The sequence below is a fragment of the Perna viridis genome, chromosome 3, assembly GCF_037379345.1.
Source record: "Perna viridis isolate PV_CMFRI_1.1 ecotype Kerala chromosome 3, ASM3737934v1, whole genome shotgun sequence".
In the NCBI taxonomy this organism is placed as follows: Eukaryota; Metazoa; Mollusca; class Bivalvia; order Mytilida; family Mytilidae; genus Perna; species Perna viridis.
This window is the reverse complement of record NC_142447.1, coordinates 39,597,779-39,617,612: the sequence shown is the minus strand read 5'-3', so window position 1 is coordinate 39,617,612 and position 19,834 is coordinate 39,597,779. Positions and strand designations below refer to the sequence as shown.

Below are 19,834 nucleotides of genomic sequence, written 5' to 3'. Positions count from 1 at the left end.
GCGTAAAGACAACATAGTACAATTTAATGTTTGTTTGTTGGGGTTTAACGTCCGAGCAGCAATATTTCAGCTGTATTCAGACGATGAACATGAAATTGATGATAAAATGAACATGAAATGATGATGAAATGAAAAAGGGATGGGACACAAGGACAATGGGGTCGACAAATTTTGATTGCCACTGGAAATAGGGAGAGGTGGGTAGGGTTGGGCAATTTAGCCTCCTGTGGCGGAGCCCTATGGTTCCTACTCCGGGAGAATACCACAGTAGGGTTCTTTAACGTGCGAGGAACGTGGCATCTTTCCCAACACGGTGCACCACTATGGTTTGCGGTCAGGTTTTCCGTATTATAGCCTGACAACCCCAGCATGTAACACGCCAGGGGTACCCCATTCCACCACCTGAGGCACACATCCCAGTTGCTCTGTTTACGACAAGCTTAGTGCTGCTGCAGGCCTATTCTTTTAACACCCGGACATGCACGGGGCCATAGTACAATTTAATACCGAATATGGGGAATCCTATAACAGGACTGGACAACTGATAGATACAAAAACACAACATTTCCACACAACAATTTCCACATAACTTACACAACAAAACCAAAAGGTAAGACAACTAGAAATTCGGCACAAGCTCAAAAAGAGAATACCTCCGCTTCAAATGAATTTCAATGTATTGCCCTGAAGTTGGATTGTCTCGCTTATAAGTGTTACGAAAGTAATTATATTTCTTTGTGTATATCTACATATGATGAACAACCTTCTATAAAGTTTCAACGAAATCCCTTGATCTGTTGCGCTTGCAAAATGTGAGCATGTAAAAAAAACTCAAGTTGGATTAGCTACCCCTTTGAGTGCTCCAATAGTAGCTGTATTCCTCCATGCTACATATATATATGTATCTACATAATCATGATGAATAACCTTCCTATAAAATTTCATCAAAATCCATTGAGCGGTTTCGGAGGACAGACGGGGCGGTTCCTTCAAACTTTGTTTTAGGGAGGGGTCAAAACAAAACAGCACCAAAGCCAACGAACCAAAGGGATGAGCAGAACCTGCTTCTTGTAGACACCAGTCGACTTTCGATGAAGGTCAAGTCCGGTGAAGACAAAACTCAACTACAGCTGATGGTCAGTGATCATGATCGCTCACATTGGTGACGACCGTCGTTCTTCACACTTAATGCAGTAAATTCTGTCGTCTTCAAGGGTCTGTTGACGGTTATATATTAATGATCTTGACTTTGCCAAATAAACATTACTGACAAGTTCAAGCTCGTGCATGATTTTTAAATTTCTTAACTTTCTTAGAAATCGGGGTCATGGTCATGTAAGGGATTAGATTCAATACTCTTTCAATACTTTTGTTAAATACAAAAATAAGCACAACGTAAATACAACAGGAACTTCACCTGGTAAATGTAAAAGGGAAAATTATTGAAATTAATAGTATTTCAGTCAACACTACAAGTATCATATGACATATTGGAACATGACTGTATATCATAGTTAAAACCAATTAATTAGCCAGGTGATCTTAATGGCAACGCATTTTCATGAATCTATGAGCATAGATCAGTGGCAAGACCATCGTGTGACAAGACTTTGTAACTCCACATCTTACTCAACCATACAAAAGATAGGTATCAATTCGATAGATTGATATACGATGTGAGACTATTGACTGGAAAATTGCATTTTGAGTCGCATTTCAAATCGTTTGATCTCTGTGTAGATATGTACATAGTACTTGTAGACCTCAAGAGTTTCTGTTTTCATTAATTTAACTTCTATACTAACTGTGTGCGACATATGGGACAATAGCACGACTATTGAAATAACGATCCCCGTAATTATCTCTTTTCTCTACTGAGCCTTGGAATACAAAGATTTCAAATTTCAATATCACATAGAACGTCTGCACGTCTGACATATTATTATAACATTCAAATTAACCTTATTATGCAACGAATTTTACTTGGGTATTCTCAACTTGCAGCTATAATTATATAATTGAAAGCATTCAATAGATTCCACCTCTATCGTTTGTAGGTCCCCGTTTTTAATATTTATTTGTAACCCTGTGCATTATGAATAAACACTTTACCATTATACACTTCTCCGTAAAATGGGTTTTTATTCTGGAGTTTTAAATAAGGTGATTTGGTATGACCTTCGGGAGAGAACTACACCTGAAATGGCTTGCAGACCTTTGTATTTATACAGTGGGTTGTTTGCTGAATTGAACCTCTTGGTGCGATCAATTGCATTCTGTTGACACGTACCGACTCGAGGTGACCTTTGATGGCACGTATCCACGTAACACCTATTGAAGTATAACAAAGGTATTTCAATGCTACGGAATTCTTACATGCGTTATATAATGAATTTGGATCAATTCTCTTTGATCTCCAATACCATTACTCAATCGATTGTTCTCCAGATGGTATTTTGGATCTTCTTTTTTGAGGCGCGTTTAGGGCATGTTATTGTTTCATCCCTGATTTACCGAGAAGGCAACGGTTGTTTATACTTATGTGTTTTACACTATATGGAAGACGCATGTCTTAAGTGTGTTAGTACCTAACTAGAATAAAGTGTTTAACCCAGTCTCTCGTTGGTCGAAAAAATTTTAGTTTTCATTGTCAAATGACTGCTTTTTTATTACAACAAAAAATATTAGTCAGACTTACCCCCATCCCTTAAGCCATATTTTTGTCCAGAAAGCTAAAAAAAAAAAAAAAAACAGAATAACTACTAATAACCCATTCAGAAAATATCAATCTTATTTCACGATGTTGTGTGTTTGGCAGAGAAGAAGCAGCTCGTTGGATCAAACCAGCAACCACAAACACCAAATTCAAGCGCGCTTTAAGTCGGGTAATATTTAACAAAAAACTGCCACTTTTTATGTTTGTTTGTTTGTTTGTTAGGGTTTAACGTCCGAGCAGCAATATTTCAGCTATATTCAGACGATGAACATGAAATTGATGATAAAATGAACATGAAATGATGATGAAATGAAAAAGGGATGGGACACAAGGACAATGGGGTCTACAAATTTTGATTGTCACTGGAAATAGGGAGAGGTGGGTAGGGTTGGGCAATTTAGCCTCCTGTGGCGGAGAACTATGGTTCCTACTCCAGGAGAATACTACAGTAGGGTTCTTTAACGTGCGAGGAACGTGGCATCTTTCCCAACACGGTGCACCACTATAGTTTGCGGTCAGGTTTTCCGTATTATAGCCCGACAACCCCAGCATGTAACACGCCAGGGGTACCCCATTCCACCACCTGGGCCACACATCCCAGTTGCTCTGTGGGCAGAGCGCCCTAGCCCCCGGCTAGGGTTCTGAGCACTATTTAGTCGCCTTTTACGACAAGCTTAGCGCTGCTGCAGGCCTATTCTTTTAACACCCGGACCTGCACGGGGAGCCACTTTTTATGAGGTAGCATAACAATTGTCAACATAGAGTATGTTTTCTTCTTACAGACCCTGCCGATAAAAGGCACTTATATTGGAGAAGATATTATCAGTTTTATTATATCGGAACTATAATCTACAGATAAACCACATTCCAAGCTGTACCTTTTTCTGCCTTTAGCAGACAACACGACATAGCTGTCCCTTTTGACAATGACGGTTAGTTCCGGGTATTCCAGACATTACATTTATAACGTCTGTAATAAATTATCAGAAAAGATAAAAATTTTCTTAGTAAAGTATAACTGTGAGGTAAAATTATAACGTCTCAACTTCATCTGGATTGGTTTGCTGTATCATTAAAGAACTGATGGGTTCGTGTTCCTCCACGCTTACGTGTAACACGTTTGAAAGTGTTGTGATGCTGTAAATACATGTACTTTTCTTCAAAATTCTTGAATCCGCTCTAAAATTTATAAGGCTATACCTATAACCTACTGTATTCGGCAAAATGACACTGGTTAGAAATGCCTCTAGGAACTATCAAAATATAACTTATATACTAGTCAATCATCATTAACTTTTTTATATACTATTGTATTTCTCTTTTCTTTAATTATTGACTATAACCTTTTACACTCAATTTTGTATGCCTTTGTACTGTAGTACTAATCCTTCCGCCCCGTGCGTGTCCGGGTGTCAAAAGAATAGGCCGACAGCAGCTCCAAGCTTGTCATAGAGGGCGCCTAAATAGTGCCCAGAGCAACCAGGTTGTGTGCCCCAGGTGGTGGAATGGGGTAACCCTGGCATTCTACATGCTGAAGTCGTCAGGTCATAATACGGAAAAACTGATCGTAAACCATAGTGGTGCAACGTTTTGGGAAAGAACCCTGCAGTGGTATTCGATAGGAGTTATGAACATTGGCGCTTCGCCACAGGAGGCTAAATTGTCCGACCTTATCCACCTCTCCCTATTTTCAGTTGCAGTCAAAATTTGTTGACCTTATTATCCTTATTTCCCATCACATTTTTCATTTCACCATCATTCATATTTATTTTATCATCCACTTAATGTTCATCGCCTGGATATAGCTGAAATATTGCTGCTTTGGCGTTAAACATAAACAATCGATCAATCTATTAATTAACTTACCCTTCCACTTTCACAGAGTTTATTTTTTGTTCTGTGTTCAGTCGTTACGTTGGCTTTTTATTTGTTCACCTGATCCGAAGAGCCATGTGAGCTATTGCCATCACTTGGCGTCCATCTTCGTTAAAAAATTTTCAAAACTTTTCTTCTCTTACACTACTGAACCAATTGGAACCAAACTTGGTATGAATGTTTCTTAGGGTATTCTGCCTAGAAATGATATAGGGATGTTTTATCTGTCGAAAAATATCGCCGTCGTTACTAAAAATAGAACATAGTAGTCAGACAGCAGTGTTATGCATATATCTGAATCGTTAGGTTTAGCCAAATTCTGACTGGGTAAAGTGTTCATAATAATGATATTTATCTACGGTCAAGTTTTTGTGTAAACCTGTTAGGCCATGTTAAAGTTGTTGCATTTTTTAAAACTTTTTTGGTTGCTGTTTTTGATATTATTACTTTAAAAAATCTTTTACTCAGAAACTACTGGACGAATTCAATGAAAGATTGTTTCTTAGGTATGGATGTTAGGAATTTTTATCCAAGAAAAAATAAAAAATTAGAACATGGCTTATGAAGCCAGGTGAGCGATTCATGCTTTTTAAAACCTTTTGTTGAGTACTCTGCTCTTAATCGTCTACTTTTTTAATTACATTATGTACGATGTACCCGTGTAATTTGGTATAGATATGTTTAAGAATTTATCCACCTATCACAGACAGAGGAAGTGTATAAAGCATCTCCTGAAATCAAGCATGTATAAATGATTCACGGTAGGTATTATATAATGATTCACAGCATTTTTATCAGCTATACAATGGATTTTTGAAGTTGAGATTTGAAGGACTATTTAATTAAGTATTTCTCGTGTGAGATACTTCTGACATAAAAGAGAGAAACTCTGGCGTATAAAAATTTAAAAACACACAAGTGCACAAGTAGAAACTTATTGGTCAAAAACAACAATTAGAAAACCTCTGTAGAGTATATGTAATAGTACTGTAATACGAGATATAAGGATGAGTAGAGAAAAAGGCCTTTGAAGGAACCGATGAAAAAGATCATGTGTAAATATACATTGATCAAGTTCATACAGAAAACGAAATACATGCAGTTCTTTCAGTCTTTGAGTATGACTGTTTTCAGTCAATCTTCTGAGAAGAAGCTGTTTATTGAACAGTGCATGTAGTATATACATAGAAAGAGGGCGATTTGAGCTTTCTATTTGTTCTCGAGACGGTTCCTATACTCATAAGCTGTACTATATTTTTTTTACTATAAATTTCATTTGGAATAAGAACCATTACATTTCCTATGATAATAATGTCCGTTTCTGTTCACCATTTACTTAAAGACAAATGTATTATCATCGTGAATATAACAATATAGAACATTAATTCTACTGAAGTATTAAATTTTGCAAATTGCATTGTCGACAACTCTCGGTAGTAGAAATGAATTTTACGCACGACTATTTTGCATGGTGACATTGGCCTTTGACTAGTAAGAAATCCAATAAAATTGCCTTATATACTTTTTTTGGCCAATGGCTAAGCTTCTGTTGCTTTGCCGTTACGTTAATTGAGCCCAAGCGCTAAGCTTGTCGTAAAAGGCGACTAAGTACTATAATAGTGTGTAGAACCTCGGCCAGGGGCTAGGGCGCTCTGTCCACAGAGCAAAGAGTTATGTGCCTCAGGTGGTGGAATGGGGTAACACTGGTATGCTTCATGCTGGGGTCGTCAGGCCATACATGTAATACGAAAAACCTGAGCGCAAATCATAATGGTGCAACATGTTGGGGAAAAATACCGCGTCTCTCGCACGTTAAAGAATCCTGCAGTGGTATTCGATAGGAGTACGAACCTTTGGGCTTTTCCACAGAAGGCTAAATTGCCCGGTCCTACCCATCTCTCCCTATTTCCAGTGGCAATCAAAATTTGTTTACCCTATTATTCTTGTGTCCATCCCATTTTTCATTTCATCATCATTTCATGTTCATCTCCCGGATATAACAGAAATATTGTTGCTTGGGCGTTAAACACCAATGAACTGTAGAATCTAATAACTGATTTTACTTCAGAACAAAATGCTGATAAATTAACATTGAGGATAAGGTTAAAGTTCAACAATATACAGAGTGAAAAAATTAATACACGTGAAATTTACAGAAATGTGGCCTTTGTTAACTGTGAAATATTAACATTGAATTCTTGTGATTCTCATGTCAATTTTTGATGTAGTCTCAAACGATACTCATTTTAGCCCTTAAAGGGTAATTATAAATCTTATGTGTGAACACAACTTTTATAGTCTACAATAACATACAGTGAATCAGTAAGTGAAAATAAAAGTGAATGGAGTAAAACTATAAATTATTAACTGCCGAGTACAGCACGGCACATAAATTTTTATGAATGATACTAAACCGTTATTGTTGGTAGATGTAATCACCTTGCGATTTAATAATTTACATCAAATATTAGCGAGCATCGCGAAGCGGTGTGAGCTCTACGGTTATTACATGTACAATCTTAATTTCAATTAAGGTTCCCTAATACACTAACGAAAGAAAATTCATGTCCCGGAAATAACAAAATTTGACTGTCCTTACGGAGAAAATGCATCGCTTCCTTAAATCAAACAAATAAAAATGTATAGGTTAAGATTACGTTTCAGTAGATATAAATTAATCTTTTCTGACCCCTCTTTGTAATGTCCTTCATTATTTTTACGAGTCTCGCACAAACGGTACACGTATGGTAAAGCTCATGGTGCTCGCTGATTCAGGCAATGCCTACTTCATATGAAACGTTGTAAGTGTTACTGGGTATATCGTTAAATGAAGATAAATGGCTTTGTAATAATTAATTTTATTGGTTGATGGCTATGAAAAAAAACGTTTTTTATCGTTATTTGTCACATTCGTCGGGATATCCGGGAAGGGGTTCCGTCGGTCGGAATCCCCCTTTCTACTGAATAATTTAATTCGGTTCGCACCTGACACTTGTGTTTTTACAAGTTCAACATCTTCTGTCACGTCAGTAGTTTGATGAATACTTTCCCTGTTCAGGTGTTCGTGGAAAAAAATTTAACTTCAAACATGCATTTCACATCATCTTTTTATTAAATATTTAGATGGATCATGTTTTTACGACGCACCTCTTGTAAGACGTCAAGCGTAATAACTTTTCTTGTCATTTTCATGTAACACTTAAAGTACAAAGGTAATTGTCTTAAAATAATAAAATAAAAACAACACACGATTAAATATAAGAACAAGTCTTCAAAGGCCGCAAATGTAAAAAAAATATGTAATGTGCCAACATTAATTTCATCTCAAGTGTGAAGAAAACGCAATGCACGTCACGGCACGTAACTCGTCAAAACCTGTATCACACTTCCGGTCACCCATGCGTAAATTTTACTGTTTATAACTAATTATTAATTGAGTTCCTTTGTATTTTCCACATTTTTTTTCCGAAATCATTTTATCCTTAGTTTAATCTAAGCTCCATAGGCGTGTCATATGGAAATAAGACTGTAATTTGAATTTCCCACAAATATATTCTTTTTCAGAATTTCTTGCTGGTATCTGATTTCTGAATTGAAACTGATTCTTAAAAAAACTACCGGGTGATGCAAAAAATCCACTGCCAAAAAGATAGTAATACTAACTACTTCTGTATAATTTACCAGAGAGCGGTATGTGACTTATAGCAGTAAAAAATATGTGTACATATATATCATAGCCGATGCAATTTTTACAAACATAATAAACACGTAAATCTTCTATTTCATCAAAAAATCTTCTTTTTCCATTCAGTACAAGTGTACTAATGGCTAAGTTAACCGTCTCCGGTATAATTCAAATATTTCAATACATGAAATTGTCTTCTTTTTAACATAGATATGGATGGTGATGATGTTAATCATTGACAATTCAAATTCTTAATTATTTTATTTTGGTTTCTTCTCGTGTATTATAATTAGAAGAATGGACTATTTATATAAACATACAAGATTCTATACGACAAAGTAATATATTATGAAATTTTAAATCGACGTCGCATAAGACAATTTGTAACGCCATATTGGCGACATTTGTATTTTTTAAAAACTTTACTCGAAGGCCATTCGCATGCAAACTAAGTATAAACGTCGGTGATTTAATTAGTTGGGGTAACAGAATTAGAAGTGCCTTTTCAATTAACCGCACGAAATTCATCACCTTCCTACAAATTGAATTTTACATCAATTTCGCTACATTTATTTTGCATTATCTCTATCCTCAATCGAGGCAACTTTATTAATAAGCTGGTGTCAATAAAATGTACTGCTGGCACTGACTTTCTAACTTCTCCCAATTAGAAAAATAACCCCTGGCCCCTGCAAGAGATCCGTCATTCGTTTTGAACGTCTGTATGCACAACTAGAGCACCTTTTTGCCCCTAAACTTGTTTTCGGAATACGCAATCAATCACAAAGCTTCACGCAAATTATCGAATGCCAACGGGATACAAATTGAGTGTTGATCAACCATTAGAAAATAAAATTGAATTTATCTCTAGATGATCTCGGTATGAGGTGGTCAGGAACCTATCCTTATTAAGGGTTCTCAGTAAACGCGCCATATAACTACAGACTGTGTTAGGTCATACGGAATTAAACGAAACAATGGTTCATAGACTTTGCTCCGTATGTTGACCAAAGGGGTTTTCTGCTAATAAAGTTCGAGTACAGTGAAAGTATAACAAAGCATATTTAAGACGAACATCTTTCGGTTAAAAAAATATTTATGAAATTTATGATATTTTTAACTAAACTTTCTCAAATTTTCCATTTTTTTGTGTTCATTTTACTGTGTCTTAAATTGTCTAACAATTTATTATGTTTAATTTTGATTGATATGATGTTGGTTTGCTTTCCTTCTTTCTTTCTTTTTTTTGTTTTTTTTTTTTTTTTGTTTCTTTTTTTTTTTATATTTTGCTTTGTTTTCTTTTGTTTTTTGATTGTTTGTTGTTTTCTTCTTTTTTTTCAATTGGTACCCCTTTAGAATTCCACCACTCAAATATATACGCTGGTATTAAAAGTAACAATCTTAAAATGATGATATAGAATATCATATTTCATTTTCACAATATGGAGTATTATTACTGGTTTGATATATTCAATTGTGAAAAATGGTTGTTTACAAGTACATTTTTTAAAATATGTTTTATATGAAAAGTTGTGCTCTTTTAGATACATTGTTAAAATATCCTTTTTGTGAGCAAACGATGTGCGACTGAAATAATAATTTGACTTAATTATTGTTGACTCATTTAATTCGATTTCTTAACCATACAATATTTTTTATCAAAAATATTTAAAACTGAACACTCTCTATTCCAAAAAATTTAATTTTTATTTTTTATTTAAAAAAAATATTGATATAACCAATTAACAATACGTATCGTGGGGTAAGCTCAAATAAAAACCAATCTTTTGAATAAAATATTTACAAAAAATACATAAAAGGCAAAGTACATTTTTCATTTCCAAATAATATTCAAAAAACATTTTACAAATATTTTCTTTAAACTGAAAACTGTAATTCACAGGAATGATAATACTTCTCTCGTTTCCAGTGGAACCGTTGACCACAAACCAAAGCCATTAAAATGTCTGTTTTCTCTGTAACCAGAAACTGCATGCCAATCAATTACCGCTTGATCAAATTATCAATGAATACGGTACAAATTTCCTTTCTCGATATTTACCATAAATGTGTTGGATTCTAGGAAAGGCACTAAATTAAGTCTTGTCGTTTTCGAGTGTTTACCACCCGTTTGCTGTCATTGACAAATGATAGAGGGGCGGAAAGGCTAGAACTAATTTAAGCAGATCTGTCATAGGATAATACAAGTGGTTAAAACGCCATCTGTAGTAACCAGATTGATACCATGGACACACTCTCTTGGGTAGTCAGCTCGTTCACTGGATTATTCACCTTCATCAAAATTAGATTTGTAAAATAGCAATACGTAGATTAAAATGTAGATGGGTTTAATAAGCATAGTGTTCATTGGGAGAATCCGTATTTCCAACAAAAAATAGACCGCACTTACATTGTATCTTGTAATTACTATAACTAATAAGCCAGTTTGAAGTATTAAGAATGATTTTTTTTTTTATTTTAGGAGACAAATCTAATAATGACACGTATAAATTTGTTGTTTTTTTAATCTTAATTATCGTAAACCATAGCATATTTCGATCAGAAGTCTAATTAAGATTTCATTTCATTACATTGCAGCAGGTGCATACAGACTTAGATAAAACAACAACATTAACTTGTTAATTTTTAATGCGTTAGTTGATATCATTAAGTATAACAAATAAAGAATCTTAATAAGGATAAATATCCTTAGATATTAATTAAAATGCATTCATATTCTAACCTGCAGCGCAGATGGAGTAATTGTTTAATAAAATCCAAGGTTTATAAAATTGCATAATTGATATTTGTTTAAACACATAGGTTAAAGTTTCTCTAAAATTGCATGAAATGTCAGTTTAAATACGAAACTTGATCGCACTTGTGTTTGCAGATGCTAATCCGCTAGTCAATAAAGTGCCATATAATATTTTCTAACGAGGAGACGGTGCCTTATATTTCCCAGATACGGTACAAATTCATAAGGACAATCTTGATATTTCATTTATCTAATTGGGTATATAAATGACTCAAGGGTTTATCCCTGACTGTAAATCTAGTGTTGTCAAAATTGATACTCAATTTAATTTTTTATCAATTTTTTGTAGATTGTGAGAGACAACTTAAGCATTCTCTATACTTACATAAAGAATATTAACAAAACTGTCGAAACCATTGGCCATGCATAGTCAAGTTTACGGAAATCCAAGGCAACTGTAAAAATAAATATTTAGTATATTTAAAAATGGAATATTCCACGAAACTGACAAATGGAGATATTACTTCCTTATCACCCTTTTCATGAAAACTCAAAATGTATATTTATTTATTCATTATTTGCCAGAAGCTTCATTTTTCTGCCAGTTTTAATATTTTAAACAGTGACTGATTTGTTTTATTTCAAATTGTAGAATACATATATATGTACGAAATAATAAACAAGTCAGATGGTTCCAATCCTTGCTTTTGTATGTTTTACATAATTTATGTTTCTTGTTAAAAGTTTCTGTCTGTACATGGTACCCATGTATCCATGTATAGTAAAAGAATAAGAAAATGGCAATTTTAAAATAAAATCTACAATACTCTTTTTATATACCATCAAACAGTTAACGCCATACTATAGCTACCTGTTTGGCAAATTGAAGATTAGTTCAATACAAAAATAGACAGAAAACATTATGTCTGAATAGCACAAGTATAGTGTAACGTTCGATGGTAGAATTTCATGGACGTTTGTTCTAGTCTATTGGGGTAGTGTCAATGTTAAGGTATTTGCTTAAACACACAAACAACAACGCACTTTGGTAAAAGTAACACAACCGTTTCATGTCAGAATGCAAGTGTAAAATAAATATATACATAACTATGAAGCCATATTTGAGAAACTATTATTTTGTTGAAAAGTATTTCCCAAAATCGGCTATCTCCCAAATTCTTTAAATTTATCTAACCCTAAGTACATCTTCTATCGGTGATAAGTTCTTAAATAGTCGACAATTCAGGTCATCAGAAAATATATCTATCTAATATCCTGTTTGAGACGTCTTGCACCATGTTTATATTTCTGCACAGAGCGACACAAGAATGTCTGTGACATAAGGATATACCCGGGGATCAGGGATCAAACTGGCTTTCTTTTAGTTTCAGAATAACGTTAGGAAATCAATAATGTTTAATACAAAGGGCATAAAAGATAATACGGCAGGCTAGATAGGTCGGAATTTTAAGTTTAGGATACCTAACGAAGGACACTGTTATGTCAAATTCATATTAAAGATGTCAAATTTAAAAGACTAATTAAGTGCATACCTTTAGTTTATGCGAGGTGCACAGTGTGTGTCGTCAAAGCAACTGTCTGAACTGTATAGTTTGTAACAAAATTGTCTAGGTGGTTTGAGAAACAAACTTAGTATACGACATTCAACATATGCAATGTTACCACAAACGGAGCGAATTTATTTCAGTAGAGGCTTTGTTTTGATGTTTTTATTAAATATTTTTCTCTCTTTGTTCAGTTTATTAACCAGTATATTTTTTTTCTGCAATAAGTATAACCATATGCAAGATTTTAAGAAAATGTCTTCACCAAAGGCACCCTGAAATAGAACATTTATCATGTGTTGAAAAAATATACAATACATATTTTCAATAAGATAAGGTCAGTATAATTATGATGAACGGTTATTTATATATCCGACATCGTTTACATGTAATGGAATATCTTGTATTCCTAGTCAAATAAGTGGTCAAACTCTCAAACTACTACGTACTTAGGCGATAGTAACAAATTCGTTTTTCATGTCAGAGTATAATTGTTAAAAAGTAAATATATACAGTCATGTACATAACTTTTTTAAAATCAAATCAAATGTTCTTTTAGATCTGTAGCATACAATATGTAAGCAAAGTGTACAACCCGCATGAACAAAAATAATGATAAAAAAAAAGGAAATAATGAAATAATGAAAAAATAGAAAAATGATTTTCGACAGTTTACTATCACACTTTAAAAGACAATCAATCATTTAGAAACACAGATATGCCTGACCAATAAGACAGACATTGAATTCTTTTTTAATTTTCTCCAGCTTGAAAATGTTATACCAAGAAAGATACTAGCATAATGTGCTACGTGTATACGTATGTTAGCACGATAACCATATACATATATATATATTTAGAAGAGGGACTAGAAGTGCTCTAAAGCTGAGGAGTTTTTTGTAAAGTGTCATAAATCCAGGAAACAAACAATTGATTTTTTTAAAAATTTATGCACTGAAGTGCGAAGGTCGTTAAATAAGGCTTTTAGGTAAGCATACATATTCCTGTTGTAAAGCCAATAAACGGTATACCGCTTGTCTGGTTTCATCTCAAAATACTAATGATGGTGTTTAAAAATACCAGAAGACAATAAGTTATGCCAAAACGTCTGTTGAAAAAAAATCTCCTGTTTGTAGACTGTTTCCTACGGTAACCCCTCTAACTGTGTAAAGAATCACTTAAGGTCGATATGGTGTACAGAGTTAACGGAAAAGGTCTGTTGTAATTGGCCTTTCAAGCAGACATGAACATAATACCTCAGATCAACATGATAATCACTCTACTTATTTCGTAATAAATTGCATCAATTTATTGGAAGGTAATGATGCATTGCAAACAAAAATTGTAACAAGGCCAAATTGACCTTTAATTAACGAGCACCTGTATTTCTGCGAGTTATATCTTGAGTTTATTTTCAGAAAAAGATGATACTGCTGCGTATGATGCAATTGAAATCTTTAATTTATTAGTCTGGGTGATAGCACAATTTATCTAATCAGGGTTTTCATCTCATCATCTGCTAAAGCATATTGAAAATTTATGATCGAAGCATGTAAGACATACTGTATTCGTTGATAGAGTAAAATAACCAGTACAGAGCATGTATTCTTACTGCAGTACATGTGCATTGTAATATGCCCCAAAAGTCACGTCTATATACATGGAACCTCAACCTAGCATCTTATGACTGAAACCAAAACTGTAGATCGCTCATAGAAAAAGAAACTAAGTATGTACTGGGAAGGAATACATGGTTTTACGCCAAAAAATACATTATAACACAAATTGTTTGAATTGATTGAAATAACAAATGACACATACCTGACCTGCATGTCATCGCAAAGGGTGTATATAATTGTGGATATTGCTTTATGACATTTGCTTGGTCGCGTCTAGTACCACGCTTACATTTGTCAAATAAAAACCACCAACTATCCCTAAAAACTCCCCATAAGATACCGATTTTTGAAAACAACACAGAATCCCAATATGATACCGGACAGAGTAATAACCCCAAGCCAATTCTTAACTTTCTTAACGGTAAAGAATTAGTGTGGATGAGATTCATTTGAAATTGAAAGTTGCGTCTAAGATTATTCTAACGAAAAAACCATTAACTTATTAAGTAATTAGGATGTTTATATGAAAATACAAAAATGAACAGTAGGTTTTTAACATCTGATCACTTGATCATGGCGTACGAACCATGTTGCAGAAACTTAGTTGAATATATTTTGCACGTAGGAGAGGATAAACCAATTCCCTTACTGTTGTATGTAAAGAGGTGATTGTTACATAATCTGTCTAAGTTTAACCGTTATATCACCTGGTAGACCTGGTTAATTATCATAATATGCAGCAAGTCTTCGCTTGAAGAATGACATTAAATGAACATTAAAGCTAGAAAACCTGAATCCTCATATCAAAAAGATATCAAACGAGCTTCACTTAGATAACCACATGCATATATTTATGTGGTAATAAATTTCTTTAAATGATAACTACTGCACATGTATTTATCTAAGCATGATCCAAGGTTAAATTGCATACGGTATCACGGAAGTTGGCGTCATTTAGATCATGGGCCATCTTTCAATAGAGAGATTTTCTATATTTTATGATTGGTGGAAAATAGAATCAGGTACATATCTCCCAGTGCTTTGAAGATAAAGACAGAGATTCATGGATCCAGACTGTATTCAGTAAATCTTCTGGAATTTCAGTTAGATTGATTGTTAATGGTGCTTTTCACTTTTTTTTTATTTTCATGATCGATCATGTTATGCAGAGCCATAATAAAAAAGGATGGAGGGTGTTTAAAATAAACATTACTGTTATCAATCCACATTTGGGACAATCCTTTTCTAAGAAATTTGAGATCCATTTACCATGTGGGTTTTATGAGATTATTTTTCCTTAGTTGATCTTCTTCCGTGTGACACCTCGAGTAAAAATAGCACATGATCCAACATCTTTCCAAAACATTCTTTTTACTTTTATTATTATCTTAAAAGTACGTGCTTCATTAAATATGTTAATGATATTTCTCTTGTTAAATTGCATTGTAATTGGTTTCCACACCTTGTTTATTTTCCGTAAAAGAGACATGTTATAATGTCTTCACCAACATCTAGTTAGTAGGACCCTCCCGCTACGAATGACAGGAACAGGCGTATCATTAATACATTAAATGGCTTACATAAATACCCACTTTCATCATTAGCCAAACTACCATATTTAACAAGGGTCAAGCGATCTTCTTACCATTTGAACGAAGTTCGACGATCTTCACACGTCTGTTCTCATTCTTACATGGCCTTTATCAACTCGTCCTCAGGTCACGAAGAAGCAAATCGGGCCGTGACCTTACAATACTGTATACTACAAAGATCAGTTGGGCTTTTGTCCTTTTATTCACCTCCCAAGTGGACGGTGTCAGATTTTACATTTAACATGGAATATGTGAGCTGACCCAGAAAGGCATATATCTCCTGATAAATGAGCATCTATTATAGTTAAAACGTGTTTGCAATGACCAAAAACAATGTAATCGTTTCATCAGAGGCTGAATTGAATATCTTTTTAACACGTGGGATCACTACTTGAACATGACCCCGCAAATCGTTTAACTTTTTGAAGCTTGTAGTCGGTCATAAGACATTACTACTAAAATGAATCACATTAATCGAGTAATCACAGTAAACTAAAATTAAGTACTTGTCAATTAAGGTCAAACCATGGGAAAATGTATTAAACTATAAAATATGTATCCTGGAACTTAATCTTGAATACATAGACTGATTTTAATTTCCTTCTATTCTGTATCTGTTCATATCAGATTTTACATGTCATAGAGCAATGCCAAACATTTATGTAATTGTGTAAAGGTATAGAATAGACATTCCTCCTTTATGACATGTTATCTTTCCAAAAAGCGTCATTTGCAACTTCTTACATGCTCATAACAATCCATCGAAGCCGTCTTTCATTATAAAACTCGGATGAATATGTTACATGGTATCTTTATGATGCCTCAAGGGTATCAAACTTGACGACAGTGTTACTGAACATATCAAGGATTTTCGGAGCTTGATATTATTTCATTCATTTTCCATGTAATCCAAACTGTTTAACATCTTTCTTATCTGATGTCACAACTACATAAACGTATAGCTATAACCCTTTCCCACGTCTTATATAAATCCCACTATACTTTAATAAGTGGTCGAAACCTTTGTTTTACGGATCGACATACGTATTAAATGAATATGGCTAACAACGACAGATCTAAAGGGGATGTTATACATATATTAACAATGTTATCTAGTATAAAAACTATTTCAAGGTGGTACTGACACTGTGACCTACACACATAAAAGACTTGCTTCTTATTTAATTTCAATTTACAATATTCCGCCGAATCATTTAAATCTCCACTTATGACATTTTGATCTACATGCACTCACCCAGAAGTTTCGGTGAACAAACATGCAGCATAAATGCATATTTCATACGTATTAAATGTCAATCCGGTTTGAAAAGATAGGCAGGTCGAAATTGCATAATCTTTACACCTTTATTATAGTTTTATCTGTCTTCAAAGGTCCTGTGTATAAATGATTAGATGTTATGTAATTCTCGCAAGTACTTTATCACAAACGTTCTGTAAGGTAATTCCTTCTTTCTGTTTCGTTTTAGGTCCCACCAAGACAGATGACAGAGTTTGGTTTTGAGCAATAAATTAGTATGGAGGATATGAAATATCATCTGAAGACACTCCTTCTCTGATAAAATGTAAAGAATATGTAACATTAATTGATATGTGAAATATTTTCTTCACATGTTTAAGGTTACCCTTTTTATGAAAACAATTTAAGTCCGGCGTACAAGTGTATGTTATTTTACATGTATAAAAAACACACATCAATTTCTGTACCTCCTGGGTCTTTAATTTAGAAAATTTATTTGTGTACCACACATTAGATTTGGCGTTGAAATCTGTACATTTTGTGAATATCTACTGATATCAGTACAACTGTAAGTCTTAGAACAGAAAACATATTTTTCAAACTTATTTGATTCAAAATTGTGTTTGTAGATTTATTATATTTACGTTAATATATATATATAATAACGATTTATATGTCACGACATTTTTACTTTAGTGTTCCCGCGTTAAATGGATAACATTTTGTTGTGCTGACAAAAAGACTCATCAAACCTTTCATGCAGGTCTTAGAAAAACCCTATTAAGACGTCTAGCGAATGGAAAGGATTCAATCAACTGAAAACAAACTAAACTTGATATCAATTAACAAATGTAATTTATTGTATGAGATAAGATACTGGAAACTAGTTTTGAACAAAAAAGGGACGAAAGTTTAACAGATCTTAACCTCTATACTTTACCTTATCCTGCATAATTTACAAACAAATAACATTGACCGTCCCCAACCTCCCTTAAGCAAAATGGTTGATTGTGTGACGACAATATTATCCTTGCGTTTATAGAAATACCTCTCTATATACTTTAAATATTTGAAATGCCCTACAGAACACGATACAGAATTAACGCGGACCCTTTTTGCACTTTATCCATACTTTAACACTATTATATTATCTACACGTGCACATTGTTCACCCAAAGGATCCAGCGACTGGAAATTTTACAAAATACAATAGAATTACATAACTTCCTCTTAGATTTGGGATATATTTAGTTGGCAAAGCGTCATCTGTTTGTTCTGGCATTGTCAACACCGGGTTTCATATCGACGAAATATAGTCTTCTTCATAGGAGGTATACTGTGGCATCAGTTAGGTAAATGTACGAGTACATTGATTAAGTAATCAAAAAATGTTATATGCACATAAGATTTTTTCCTTGTTGTATTCATACAAATAGTTCACTCTAATCAAAACCTTTTTAAAAATTAAAAGAAGCCTTAAAAAATTAAAACTGATATCATTATTTGTAACATGATGTAGGGCTATTGTGTTATTAATTAGATATGTATATATATCAATATGGTTAATTTAGTATTGCCATTTGTATTTATCGTGTACATTAAACGTTTTATCGTCTGTCTTTTCAAAACTTACATAATTGCGTAATCGAATGTATTGGCATGTTAGACAACTAGCAAAGGATAGCAAAGTCAAAGGTCACTGGACGACAAATGGGAAAATTTACGTGAAAGACTCGTCCGACAAAGTGCACACAGTCAGAAGAATGCATGATATTATAATGGCCCAATATCAAGAATGCTCGAGGGTTTTTATAGGTTGAGAGGTGATGTTGGTATGTGATCGAATTATAAATACATTGTATATATCAAATTATGTTTATCATATATTTCTACTTTTCACTACCAATCACTGATGTGTGTATTATGGCTGATTTCTTTTCTGACTTATATGGATATCATCACATCGGGCTGTCATGAATGCCTACCGTTCAGTTGGTATCACAATGCAATTTTTTTGTTTTTACTAATAAAAAATAAACATTACAAAAAATGTACTTTAAATAAAAGCAAGAGAAGCGAAACTCAGTCACATTCTAAGAATGGGATAATTCGACACATATATACACTGGTAGGGTTCCTCCTTTATTTTCTAAAACAAATGCAGAGCTGCTCGTGCCACTGAAAGGACTATGGCAAAATTTGTCATTTTAAATTACGTGTACATAGACACTTTAGTCATACACTGTATTGGGGTTGTTAAATGGTATACTAGCTATGTACTCACCGTTATAGAATGTACTTCTAGTTGTAGTTAGCGTTATATGCAATATACGGATTGACAGTGACATGGCGTACAACGGAAATCAACGTGAGCGTATTCGACACAATTTGTTTGGAATAAATGCATGTTAAGATAAGATTACTACAAGTATGTATAGCATATATTTTAATCGACATATTCGATTGGTAATCTCCTTAAAAACGCTGTAATGAAACATTCAGACAACGTCAAAATGATATTAAAAACCCCATGAAAAATGTCATCTCAAGGCAATTCATAGGTTTTCAATGAAACGCTCACGCCACAGGCGGCAGCTGGCCCCAAAACAACATTATACACAGGTACAGCAAAGTAGTTGCCCTATATACTCCAGCAGCATAAAAGTAAACTGAAAGTGAAAACGAAACAAGACATACAGAGACCAGAAATTCCCGCAACGGGACAGTTAAAAAATGCAACGGGAATAAAATATCGTGTCGTGATCA

The 19,834-nt window shown here is 33.9% G+C and overlaps 3 long non-coding RNA genes across 6 annotated transcripts in view; 2 read left to right on the top strand and 1 right to left on the bottom strand.

The window, feature by feature from the left end:
- Positions 1-19,834, top strand: part of LOC148622214 (uncharacterized) — a 42,416-nt gene that overhangs the window by 18,933 nt on the left and 3,649 nt on the right. The window contains exons 2-3 of the long non-coding RNA XR_015920594.1: positions 17,298-18,900; positions 19,374-19,496. This is a non-coding gene — a long non-coding RNA (uncharacterized LOC148622214). The remainder of the gene's footprint in view (positions 1-17,297; positions 18,901-19,373; positions 19,497-19,834) is intronic.
- On the top strand, positions 7,320-11,726 carry LOC148622216 (uncharacterized). The gene is made up of 3 exons (XR_015920596.1): positions 7,320-7,392; positions 8,156-8,281; positions 11,384-11,726. It is a non-coding gene; the product is annotated as an uncharacterized LOC148622216 (long non-coding RNA).
- LOC148622215 (uncharacterized) lies at positions 8,253-19,487 on the bottom strand. Of its 4 annotated transcripts, XR_015920592.1 has the most exons (5): positions 19,353-19,465; positions 17,066-17,883; positions 12,588-12,874; positions 11,420-11,489; positions 8,253-10,568 (listed from the first exon to the last, which is right to left on the bottom strand). It is a non-coding gene; the product is annotated as an uncharacterized LOC148622215 (long non-coding RNA). The 4 variants fall into 4 exon arrangements; XR_015920590.1 differs by lacking the exon at positions 17,066-17,883 and having other exon boundaries at positions 19,353-19,487; XR_015920591.1 differs by lacking the exons at positions 17,066-17,883; positions 19,353-19,465 and adding an exon at positions 15,864-17,006.